This window comes from Lycorma delicatula, chromosome 12 (genome assembly GCF_047948215.1).
Source record: "Lycorma delicatula isolate Av1 chromosome 12, ASM4794821v1, whole genome shotgun sequence".
Taxonomy (NCBI): Eukaryota; Metazoa; Arthropoda; class Insecta; order Hemiptera; family Fulgoridae; genus Lycorma; species Lycorma delicatula.
In genome coordinates, this window is record NC_134466.1 from 70,556,407 (window position 1) to 70,569,900 (window position 13,494).

The 13,494-nt window shown below is 30.1% G+C and overlaps 1 protein-coding gene across 5 annotated transcripts in view; it reads left to right on the forward strand.

Annotated features, from left to right (window-relative positions):
• The window catches only part of Mmp1 (Matrix metalloproteinase 1), a 158,575-nt gene that overhangs the window by 21,453 nt on the left and 123,628 nt on the right, over nucleotides 1-13,494 (forward strand). The gene's annotated exons all lie outside the window — the stretch shown is intronic.

Below are 13,494 nucleotides of genomic sequence, written 5' to 3' on the forward strand. Positions count from 1 at the left end.
TCACCTTCATCGAACTGTGAAATGCGATAAAGGAAGAACCTAGAAAAGTTCATCGTAAACTTCTTACGAATACTTAACTGCTGGTATATTCGAACCCATTTTGATTTATAGTTATTCTATCATCAGTTACGAAATATTTTTCAAATAAACGATAACTTAATCGTACATCACTTTTCTTTAGGAAAACAACCTAATAAAGTTCGTTTTATTATTATTTTACGATAAGGTTTTTTTGGTTGTTTTTTTTAATAATAATACAAGTTTAATGGATAAGATTTTATAATGGTATTGCTTAACCTTACATATTTTTCATAAAAAGTCTAACATTATCGTTGAATATTACGAGAGACTCGAAACCGGTGACTGAGACTAGTTGTACTTGTTTTACGGTGTAGATGAGAACAATGCGTCGTATTGAATGCAGAATAATCACCGCATTTTCCACCTACAGTTGGTTTTTGTTTAATGTGTTTTATTAGTCTCCCTCATGAAATGTTTTTCTTATCGTCAGAGTAAACAGAAGACCGATTCAAATTCATTTAGTAATGACGTAATATAATCTGATCAGAGGTTTTACCGACAGATTAACCTGGTATAGCATTTATATGGAAGGAATCAAACATTTTTACTCGCTTTTAGTTTAATTGAACTTTATTATTAAATTACTTAGTTCTTCTCTCAGTAATATATACTAGCCGTCCCGTCTAGCCAGAACTTGGACCCTCAGGTCAGCCTAGTCGAATCCCAGATCCAACTCAGGGGCTCCTCGAGCCCTCCCAGGGCCAAGGAACATACCTCGTGGCCGCAGAACTCGCTTAGCTCGCCGTTTCCGATTTGCCAGGGAGACCGGCGCCCTGGACACCTCCAGAGCTTGGGTCGGTCGCCATTGGATCCCCACACCGTACGTTTATATACATTTTCGAATAATTGTGTTCTTTTACATGGAGAGTGTACCAGATGAATGCAAAAGTTAGCCTTCAACCTACTAACAAATACCCTGTTTGAATTTTGAAAATCTGACGATTGTTTACAGAGATATTACAAGACCGCTTCGTTGTACCTCCCAAAACAGCGCCCCAGGGGAATCCCCTGATGTGATAATCGGTCTAGCCTCTCACGAGATGCTCTTACACCTCACGGGAAATCCATCATTATTAAACTTTTTTTTTTCTTATTTTATTTAACGTAATTTTAATCCTATTATTTTTGCAATATTATTAATTCGGTTGATTCGAATCATTCAATTCAAACGCAGCTCACACAGTTATAGAGGCTCACAGTTCATTAATTCAGTTCATTAAAGTTTGTGCTTCAACCAACAAATCTCCACCACTTCTGCTCGTATCTATATATATATATATATATATATAATTTTTTTCGAGATGAAATGTATCTAAAAATCTTCTGTTATACCAAGAAACATGAGTAAAAAAATTTGATTGCGATCGATCGAGTAGTTTTGTTCATCCCGAACAAATAAAAACCATTTTCCTCTTTATATAACAGTATATATATATATATATATATATATATATATATATATATATATATATATATATGTTAATATTAAAGACACTTCTCGATATAAATTCCAAGAAAAGTTTCATACTATTGTTGTTTCAAATTTTATTATCTTTAATTTATATCTCTTGATATTATTTTATCTACAGAACAAACGGAAACTCTTGTTTTATTTATTTTTAAACTTCCTTTTAGCATTTACTTTTGATTTATTCAGTTACCCTAACCCGGCAAAAAATCAAAAATAAAAATTACTGATTAATGAAAATGAGAACGTAGGAAGAACTCCTCCGGTTTGAAATTCCTAATAATTTTACAAATAGCAATCTATTCTATTTTTTTGTAAGTTATGTTATATTCATATTTGTGAAAATTTTATAACGGTTCAAGTAAATTCTAAAAAAAAAATTCTTCAAGATAGGAAATTTTTTCTGTAAATATTTCAAATTTTATTTACGTAATCGGGTGTTTACTTTATTTAACATTAATTCTTGTAAGATTTTAAAATAATAATCATTAAATAACCTATAAATCATTTATGTAGGTCTATTAAATTTTTTCAAACGCTTACCTTTTCGGTGGATAATCATCGTCTTCACGGTAAGTAAATAATTCTCAAAGATTCTTAAAAATTAAAAAAACCTAATAACAGATTAAAATATTAAATTATATTTGCATGTTAACAAATAATTAAATATGTAATGATGAAAAGGAAAGGTTTATCGGGTGATAGCTTTTATTTACTCTTGTCATGAACTTTCTTTGTTATTTTTTATTTTTATTTTTTCTTAGTACATATATTTTTATATTTATTGAAAAAAAAAAAATGATAAAGAGGAAGTAGAGGAATTAAACTTCCACGAAGATAGGTATAAAAGCGGTTATGATTTGGTTGATAAATTTTGTCCATCGACTGGTTTTACTAATAAATAAGCAATTAAAGCGTTTAAAGTTTACTTCTGCTTTATTTGTTTTTCCGTATTTTCTTTTAAATAAAAGGAAACAATATGATTCAGTGATTTAAAAAAAAAAATGATGGAATTATCCAGTGCTGCCGTGACTTTCGTTAATACGAAATATAAACAAAAATGCATTCTATATTTAATAACTTAAATATACAAATTTATTACACGGCTTCCTAAAAAACGCCTTAAAAATTGCATTTTGCTAAATCAATTAGAATTGCATTACTTTGTTTTGTTCCATCGCAGTCTTTTTTAATATTGAGTCGTATAAAAATATTCAAGATAAAAGAAGACACTACTCCAGTCGTTTTCTTTGAAAGTAATGATTTTACTACTCGATATGGTAAAAAGAGAGAAAATAAAATTGAATTAAAACTATAACGCTTCGTCGGTTGAATTAATTGTATTGTTATTAACCGATCGTTTAGTATGATATTTCGGAACTTCCCCGATATCTAGTAGAGTTTTGTTAGAATTTGTAGCATCTTACTTTTCTGGATCCGCCAGGATCGATAGTTTACGTTGATAGTATCGATTTAGTCAGACATCGAACCTTTAACCCACCGGGTTGGCTTCCCAAATCAGTCGATTTGGAAGTCGTGAGTTCCAGCGTTCGAGTCCTAGTAAAGTCAGTTCAGTTATTTTTACACGGATTTGAATACTAGATCTTGGATTGGATACCGGTGTTCTTTGGCGGTTGGGTTTCGATTAACCACACATCTCAGGAATGTTGAACTGAAACCGTACAAGAATACACTTCATTTACACTCATACGTATCATTCTTTGAATTATTATCTGAAAGGTAATTACCGGAGGCTAAACAGGAAAAAAGGGTTTATAGGCGTCGTGAAATATGCGAATAAGTTAATTTGTAGCATCTTCTCTGGATACGATAGGATCGATAGTTTAGGGAGATAGAATCGATTTATTCAGACATTGAACTTTTGCTTCCTATACTTGAAGGCAACCGTTGATCCCGTAAACCACATCGACACGACATACCGATATATGCAACAGTATAAACTTAGAGAAGAAGCCAACACGATTTCGCTTCGCATCCTCCATTCCTAGCAATCTTGGGGTAGAGATGCTGATTATTGCTAATAGTATTGACACCTTATTCGTACGGCACTTTACCCGTATTATGTCATCTGTTGTGACTTACTGTTAAGGCACCGAACAAAAGAAAAATTTTTATTTATTTATATATTAAATTTTCTTAGATTAAAAACGTAAGAATTTATTTTCCTTCAACATTTTTCGGTTATTTCAATTTGTTACCGATTTATTCTCCTTTTTTTTAATTTACTCGCTTAAAATTAATTACTTTCTCTATTTACTAGCGACAGCGAATATAATGAAGGCATTATATTTTAAAGGAATATTTTCAGGCATCGAAAGACTTTGAAGAAAAAATAAAGAAATAATTCTATTTTGACCGATTATTTTTCTCTTAGTAAATGATACGATTTTATCTTCATCGTATAATTAAAAGAAAAAAATCAATTTAAAAAGAAATACGTTTTGTTTAATTTAAGAACTGTTACTCAATTATTTTTAATAAAACTCAGTCGAGTTATATATATCGATTGTCGATGATTCTTTTTTTAAAAAAAAAAAAAAAAAAAAAAAACGCAAATGATGGAATCAACCTGATCTGACAAAGGAGTGTTCTTTATTATTCACAGTCATTAACTAAACTGAACTAGCAGTTAATTCGTTTGTATCGAATCGGTAGTTTTAAATGAAATACAACGATCAAATAGTACGAGTCATCTACGAGTCATTAAAATTAGTTCTATTAGCTTCTCCATTTCCTTCCTATTAATAAGAATTGAAGCAAAACAAGATACTACGCCTGCATTCTTCCTCATTATATAAAACAAAGCTGCTGTAACTTCTACGTATTAAAACCACTGTACTGTAGCTATACAAAATAGTATTTCATTTATTTAATCAAATAAAACGAAACGACTCGCGTGAAGGATTTAAACGATGACGTCACAGACCGGTAATGCTTAAATCTAATTGTTTCCGTCGGTTTATAAAATCATCGATAAATTAATTGTGAAGCTTTAACAAAAATATTATTAGATTTTTACATTTATGAAAAAGCTAAGTTGTCTAAGTAATTTAAGAAAAAAAAGATTCTCAATTCAGCCCGTATATATACATAAACTTTATTATTTTTTTTCAAAGGATGTTGAAGCTTTAATGTTCACCAAACGGACCGATTTCACGATTCGTTTTTGATTTTGTAAAGAAAGTTTTTCAGGCGACTTAATTGAAAAATTTTTTTTATGAAAAATTACATTTCGTACACGATTTGAAGATTTTTTTTATCGTACTCGCACACAATCAGATTGTTATAGAGTAATAGGATATAGCCTGACGTCAAACTGTTATTAAAATATTATTTTCACAAGGAATTAAAGAAAATTATTCAGTTACTCTTCGTGTTTATTGCAGTTCTATATTTTAGACTCGGTTATAATTAATTGACTTTACATCGTTCCTCCTTATTTTTGTCTCAAAATGAAAGTTTTTCACCTTGGTGTTTCTCACTAACATTTTTTCATTTTTTTTTTTGTCTTCAGTCATTTGACTGGTTTGATGCAGCTCTCCAAGATTCCCTATCTAGTGCTAGTCGTTTCATTTCAGTATACCCTCTACATCCTACATCCCTAACAATTTGTTTTACATATTTCAAACGTGGCCTGCCTACACAATTTTTCCCTTCTACATGTCCTTCCAATATTAAAGCGACTATTCCAGGATGCCTTAGTATGTGGCCTATAAGTCTTGTCTCTTCTTTTAACTATATTTTTCCAAACGCTTCTTTCTTCATCTATTTGCCGCAATACCTCTTCATTTGTCACTTTATCCACCCGTCTGATTTTTAACATTCTCCTATAGCACCGCATTTCAAAAGCTTCTAATCTTTTCTTCTCAGATACTCCGATCGTCCAAGTTTCACTTCCGTATAAAGCGACGCTCCAAACATATACTTTCAAAAATCTTTTCCTGACATTTAAATTAATTTTTGATGTAAACAAATTATATTTCTTACTGAAGGCTCGTTTCGCTTGTGCTATTCGGCATTTTATATCGCTCCTGCTTCGTCCATCTTTAGTAATTCTACTTCCCAAATAACAAAATTCTTCTACCTCGATAATCTTTTCTCCTCCTATTTTCACATTCAGCGGTCCATCTTTGTTATTTCTACTACATTTCATTACTTTTGTTTTGTTCTTGTTTATTTTCACGCGATAGTTCTTGCGTAGGACTTCATCTATGCCGTTCATTGTTTCTTCTAAATCATTTTTACTCTCGGCTAGAATTACTATATCATCAGCAAATCGTAGCATCTTTATCTTTTCACCTTGCACTGTTTCTCCGAATCTAAATTGTTCTTTAACATCATTAACTGCTAGATCCATGTAAAGATTAAAAAGTAACGGAGGTAGGGAACATCCCTATCTAGTATCTAGTATCTAGTATCTAGTATCTAGTATCTAGTATCTAGTCGGACTCCCTTTCTTATTACGGCTTCTTTCTTATTTTCTTCAATTATTACATTTTTTCATAAGGGCAACTTTCTTCTTAATTTGAACTAAGTTTTTAATAAAAATATAAATTTTAACTGAAAAGTTTAAAATAAAATGAACTTTAAAAATAATATCAGTAATGATTTCAAATAGAGCAAATTAAACACTGAAATTAAGGATTAGCGAATATCGTTTATTTTTAAGTTGGCACCTAATTTTAACGATACAATGTTAAAAAAGAACTGAAAAAAAATTGTTTTCTTAACGCTAGTGGTTTTAGGTAGGTTTCATGAGAAAATTACCTATTGCAATGTGTACCATGATTCGACTTCTGGAAAATTTCAATATATCTTCGCGTTTCACATCCTCCAGACCCCAAAACTATCAATATATATATATTTCACTTTCTTGTGGACACGATAACTGATGTAATTTTGCACCAATCACTTTAAAATTGATACATAAAATATAACGACCCAAAATCTCGATCTAGTTCGTTAATAGGCAAAATCGGACCATCTGGGTGGAAATGGGGGGAGCTTTTTCGAAAAAAGAAAATATCGCTATAACTTTCTTATTAAGTAAAATATCGAACTCGTTTAAAGTTCTTACTATTCTTTGGATAAGGGCCTAAAACTTTTTTTTTAAGTAGAGTTTTTTTTATATCACCAACCATTGGCCCAGGGGGTGGAAAAAATGGGGTTTTGAAGACAAAAAAAGATTATACCTCCCTCAATTGAAATAATATCGAATCGGTTTAAAGTGATCGTTATTCCTCTTAAACATTACCTAAAACTTTTGAAACAATATTTGATATGACCAACCCTTACGGCAAGGGATGACAAAAATAATGGTAGAATTGTAAGAAGATGTGGCTTGTAGTGTGTTAAATATGTGAAACTTTTTTTCACATCAACCGTTGTCGTATCGAGTAAATTTGAAGTTTTTCTTAACTTTAAGTTGGAAATCTTTTTTATCCCCTACTTAGCACCGGTTAAATCTACCTACCTATAAAAATAAAATAATAAAAATAAAAATTGTAATTTTTTCAATCGATGAATAAATTGATAAGCATTTGTCCATCAAGGTTGCAAGTTAATGTTACCATACTTCCTGTCTATTGTAACAGTTTCCGCGGTTTAATATTAAATCGTTTCGGAAAATATTTTATACAATTTTTACACCGAATTGTTTTTATTCTTAATCGTTAATAATAAATTAGTTATTAGTAAATATATTATAATAACAATAGGTTAAAGATTTCTTTTAAAATTCTTATTGTACAACACTTCGTAGTCCAGAATATTCCATATTTTTCGTTATTCTTTTTTTCGTAAAAAACCTGATCTGAAGGCATTTTTTTTTTTTTAAATTTGTTATTTTTTGATATTTTTAAACTTAAATTACTCAAATAAAAAAAATTCAAACATATTTTTGTAAAAATCATTTTTTCATATTTAATAGAAAAACTATTTAATATTTTAAAGAATTCCAAAGTTGAATTTAAAAAAAACCGTCATTTATTTATTTTTAATTATTAGTCAGTCAATCGGTTTGATGCTATTCTTAATTTCTTTTGGCCTTTATTAATATTTTAACATCAACGCATTTACATCTTATAATCTCAATTATTTATATTTTTCAACTTCTGTTTCGCTTTTTACTTCATTGTACAAAGTAAAAGAAGTGTTGCGATCACGAAAAATTTCGGTTTTAAGATTTCAACGGAAATATCCATTTTGTCCATCCCTGAATCCATTTCGATTAATTACGGTGTGACGTTTGTAGTTTGTATCTAGCGTAACTAAAAATGTTTAGCTGTAGAATGTTGAAATTTTGGATTTAGGCCTGTTGTAACATCTAGTTGTGCACCCTCCCCTCATGACTAAAATCGACCGGACCAAAAGCGTCTAAAAAAGCACAAAATCCAAAAAAAAAGGATTTTGGACTTTTTCTTAACTGCAGTAATAAACCCTCATTCAGAACTTTTCAACGATATATCATGAGGTATTTATTTTCGTTGGTTCCAGAGTTATAGCCAAATAAAATTTTAATTAATGAAATATTTTGATCTTACAAGGGGAAGACACATCGGTTCAAATCCGACTTCATCTCCTTTTTTTTATTTTTTATTTTATTTAAATATATTGATTTTTTAATAATTATTAACCTCTGATTATAAAAAAAAGGTTTTTATTTTTTTTTTTAAAGTTTTTATTTAACTAATATTAATATTAACATTAATAAAAAAAAGGAAACAAATTAGAAAAACCCTCTAAACAGTAAAAATAAGAATTAAATCAAATTGAGAATTTTAAACAAAACAAATATAAAAATGTACTGAAAAGTAAAAAAATAAATTATATAAATATCTAATAAATAAACGTAATAATTATTAAATTTTAAAATTAAAAGTAATGAAAATATTTAGTTAAATAAAAGCGTGGCGCAGTTTTTATAACAACGATTTCGAATAAGTATTTATAGACATTTGCTGTATTTACAAAAATATTTTTTGTTTAATGAGTTTGTTTAGTATATGTATATACTTTATTTATCTGTAATAAATATAACTCAAATTTTAATTCTTTGATGGTTCAGATATGTACCGAGATGACCTTTAAGGATTAATAAGATTTAAAATAAAAATTAAATTTAGAAGTCTTGCACAAAGTTATTACATTTTGACGGTAATCTGGAAACTTATTAATTATTATCTTTATTATAATTATAAGCGTAATTATGAATTCGTTAAATAAAAATTCATAATTAATTAAACTGAAACTTTTAGCGGAAAGAGTGCGTTAAATTTGGCTTAGATTACAGAACTAAACTATGAACTTCAACTACGTGAGAACACGTACAAAGAAAGCGAGTGGGTGCATTTTCCCAGATTGTTACTTGTAGCTAGTCAGTCTCAACTGAAGAGGTTCCAGCAGACCTTTCCGCCTCCTCGCGTCGTTATTGAAAATGAAAATGAAGATTAATTGTTGTAAAAATAAATGTTGTGTTGTTTTAAATAAATTATAAAAACTGCGCCACGCTTTTATTTAACTAAATATTTTCATTACTTTTAATTTTAAAATTTAATAATTATTACGTTTATTTATTTTTTATTTATTAGATATTTATATAATTTATTTTTTACTTTTCAGTGCATTTTTATATTTGTTAATACATTATATTTTTTTGTTTAAAATTCTCAATTCGATTTAATTCTTATTTTTTACTTTTTAGAGGGTTTTTCTAATTTATTAATGTTAATATTAATATTAGTTAAATAAAAGCTTTTTTAAAAAAATAATTTTTTATATGTAATCAAATATATTTTTGTAATTTTTTTTTGTTTTTTTTTTATAACTTGTTACTCAGTGTGGGGCGATACGTTCCGGGCCTGAATAAAAAACAATATTTTTCTGGGTACATTTTTATTTATTTTATCATAATCACCATTAAGGGTTATACACTTAGCCTAGCATTCCACAAGAGCGCTTATCCCGGTTCGATTTGTCGATTTATCAAACTCCTTAAAGTAACCATTTATTTCATTATCGATCGAAAATTTATTCCCTACAGGAATTATAATTTTTTTAGGATAGGAAACAAATGATATCGTAAGAACCATATCGGTCTCATCAACCGTCAAAAATCGTCGTAAAAATTCTTCTGGATTGCGCCGAAAGAACTAGAGACGATCGCTTGAAATGCTTTTCCGGCACTTTTGTTTTAGCAAACGCGACACCCATCTACCGCACAGCATTTATCCTGCCGTTTTCACCTCTTCACTATTCTTCCTAAAATGAAAAAACATTACCGAAAAATTTTATAAAATTAGGAAAACAGGTTTGAGCATAAATGTTCCACAAAGAGGTAAAATATCAAACGACCGAATTAAAACCAGAACCTCGTTTTTGTCGGTCTGTAAAAACAAGAAGTACTTATACTCGAGAAATTAATAAAAATACTAAATGGATAAAAACATTACAAATAAAATAATTAATACTTCTCCGGATATAATTTATAACGATTACTATCAAACACATTATTTATTCGTGTTAATTTAGGTTAACCCAGTTTTCCAATTTTTTTTTGTTTTGTTTAGTTAGCGGGAAATAAAATACAAATTATAAAAATTTTTTAAACGTAACAGAATACATTAAAAATATACACGTATTGAATTTGATCGATAAAACACTGAACGCGGCATAATTAGCAAGAGTCGAGACTGAATTCTAACTGTTGTTGCTTTAGAACGTTGTTGAGATACAGAAGTTTTGATAATTAGATCAATATTAAATTTTTGTTTCGCTTTAAAGTCTATTTCGGCGAGTGTCAATCGGTGATTAAATAATCGAGATTTTTATTTAAAAAATTTTAAGATAGTTCTATAATTTGTTAAAAAACGGTATTTGTTAAATAACGGTTAAAACGGTAATACATCGAAATTTTATGCCGAGCGAGTTAAAAAATTGTTTGCTTTTTTTAAGGTAATTTAATACTTTTATTAATTCTTGGAACTTTTAGAATCGTTAAAATTTATTACAAATTAGTTACATAATTATCGATTACCAGACATTGTGATTTTTTTTTTAACACTTCCAGATGAAGGTTTAATAAATATTTAACAACGATGAATATATTCGGATTTAATTAAAAAGCTTCATTCAGAATGAAATTATATGATTTTATCACGTTGTAAATGAAATAAGTTGGATTTCTCAACAAAAAAAATCTAGTAATATCAGAAACTTTTAAATTGTAGAACACAGAAATACTCGTATATATTAACAATAGATATATTTACTTGACCAATACGTTACAAGAGATTTGTCAGTTTAGTTAGTTACATCTATCAAATAGAATCCACCGAGTCGGTCTAGTGGTGAACTCGTCATCACAAATCAGCTGATTTAGAAGTCGAAAATTCTAAGGTTCAAATCCTAGTAAAGACGATTATTTTTATACGGATTTGAATACTAGATCGTGGATACCGATGTTCTTTGGTGGTTGGGGTTCAATTAACCACACATCTCAGAAACGGTCGATCTGACATTGTACAAGACTATACTTCATTTATATTCTACGTATCATCCTCTGAACTTATAACTTAACGGTGGTTCCGGAGGCTAAACAGAAAGGCAAAAACAAATCAATCAAATGGCGATTCTCTATTTAACTTCTAAATTAGTCGGTTAAGTAATTATATTTTTATATAGGCCTACACACGTACGTGTTTATTTTACGGGCGATCAATGATGTTTGAAGCAGTTACCATGCACTTTTATAATTATTAATATTTTTTAAAACTAATAAATATGTTAATATTTAAATAATAATAATAATTATATATATATATATATATTAATACGATGTTGATTTTAATTTTGTGAAAGTTTAATTCGGTTCATTGAATAATTATGTCATTATTAAGTAGTACAATAGATTGTGAACGATTTTTTTTCTGTATATATATATTACTATGCAATCTGGATTAATAGATAATCGATAGTTACTTTTCATTTCATTTTTGTTATAAAACTGAATTACAAGCGTTATTTAATAATTTGCTGCTACTACCTTTTCCTATTTCATTTCCTTAACAATTTATATAACTTTAATATTACATACTGCTGTTCAATTTAACTAGGAAATCACTACTACCTTTGAAATTAAAATAAAAATATTTGTAAAAAAATAAAAATAAAACTGGAAACGTTTCCCTACTTTTAATAATCGACCAGAGAAAGGAGGTTCTCAGTCGATCACATTATTTTTTTTATCGATTCTTTTTTGCATTTCAAACTTTAGTTTTCACCAAACTGATCGATTTCGATGAATTTTTTGTAAAATTAAAAGTATAGTAAAATAACACATACATATTACATTTAAATAACCCTGCTTATATTTATATATAGTGCTAGATTAAAGACGCGTGTTATAATCTTACAAACACATACATATATATCATTATCGTTTCGATCCCGCTTCTGGATGAAGGCCTCTTCAGCACGTTTCCATTTAATTCGAACTTGCGCGATCCTCTGCCAATTTGGTCCGATGTACTTGACATCATCGATGCAACGAGCTTTCGGCCTTTTTTCATGGGCGTTTAACATCTAGCAGTATCCGTTGAATCGCTAATTTAGTCCATCTGCCGTTAGTTCTTATTGCTACACGACCTGTCCACCGTCGTTTTAATTCGTTAAATTTCACGATGATATCGTATACTTTAGTCTGTTCTCTGATACATTTATCGGTCTTCTTATCCCGTCCGGTAACTCCAAGAATACATCGATCCATATTTCTTTGCGCTACCCGCAGCTTTTTTAACGATTGAACTTCCAAGTTTCGCTTCCTCAGGTAGGAACGACAGGATGCGTCGATCGAAAACTTTTTTTAAGGCAAAAGGGGAGTTTGTTCTTGAAAATTAAGTTAAGTCTCTCGAACGTCTACCACCCGAGGTTAACTCGTTCGATTTTATCACCCTCATTTGACATCTGTCGGTCAAGATATATGTAATTATCTATCTAATGAATTCTCCAGAAACAAAAATCTTACTTCCTTGAACATGACCCGGATTTTGTAATATTCATTCTTGGACCGTAGAGTTGACCGGCCGCCTGCAGTTCCTGTATTCTTTTTCTTTTGTCCTGTTTAGCCTCCGGTAACTACCGTTCACATAATACTTCAGAGGATGAATAAGGATGATATGTATGAGTGTAAATGAAGTGCAGTCTTGTACGTTCTCAGTTCGACCGTTCCTGAGATGTGCGGTTAATTGAAACCCGACCGCCAAAGAACACCGGTATCCACGATCTAGTATTCAAATCCGCGTAAAAATAACTGGCTTTACTAGGACTTGAACGCTGGAACTCTCGACTTCCAAATCGGCTGATTTGGGAAGACGCGTTCACCACTAGACCAATCCGGTGGGTTAGTTCTTGTATTCGTCTTTGTAGTTATTCTCCCTCTCGTAAGAAGAGAACAACTATATCATCTACCAATCTCAGGCGGTTTAGATATACGCCATTTATTCCTATACCGTCTTCTTCCCGTTACGGCTTTCTAAGTACCAGGTCGTCTTGATTCGTTCAACAGTTCCCTCTGATACTCGAGGTCTGCCGGGTGATTTTCCTCGAAAAGAAATCCAGTTTCTTCAAATTGTTTGAACCGACGTCGTATATTATTTTTCTACGGTGGCTGTTTTCCATATTCACGTCGAAATGTACGTTGAACTAAAATAACGGAATTTAATTCAGCCTACCCAAAAAAACCACCTTGCTTTTTCTTGAACAGTGAGCATAGTAACGAACTAAAATATCTCAGCAACAATACAAACACCGATGTGGTGGTTTGAACTGCTGTTACATAAACGTTTGGGTTGGAGGCTATCAGGGCTACCGACATAACTTCTCAAAATTTACCTACTGTCTTCATTTGAATTACATAAAACCCATTA